We start from the raw sequence: 393 nt of genomic DNA on the forward strand, positions 1-393 counted from the left end.
GACCTGATCTCCTTCTATGACAATGTGACTTGCTTAGTGGAGGAGGAAAAGGCTGTGGAAATCATCTACCTAGACTTTAGTAAAGCCTTTGACACCGTTTCCCACAGCGTTCTCCTGGAGAAACTGGTTGCTCATGGCTTGGATGGGCACACTCTTTGCTGGGTAAAACACTAGCTGGATGGCCAAGGCCAAAGAGTGGTGGTGAATGGAGTTAAATGCAGTTGGCAGCTGGTCACAAGTGGTGTTCCCCAGGGCTCAGTGTTGGGGCCTGTTCTGTTTAATGCAATGAACTGAGGCCAATTGTGTGAGGTTCGACAAGGCCAAGTGCTGGGTCCTGCACTTGGGTCACAACAACCCCATGCAATGCTACAGGCTTGGGGGAGCGTGGCCGGG

The sequence above is a fragment of the Cariama cristata genome, unplaced genomic scaffold, assembly GCF_000690535.1.
Source record: "Cariama cristata isolate BGI_N322 unplaced genomic scaffold, ASM69053v1 scaffold20476, whole genome shotgun sequence".
NCBI lineage: Eukaryota > Metazoa > Chordata > Aves > Cariamiformes > Cariamidae > Cariama > Cariama cristata.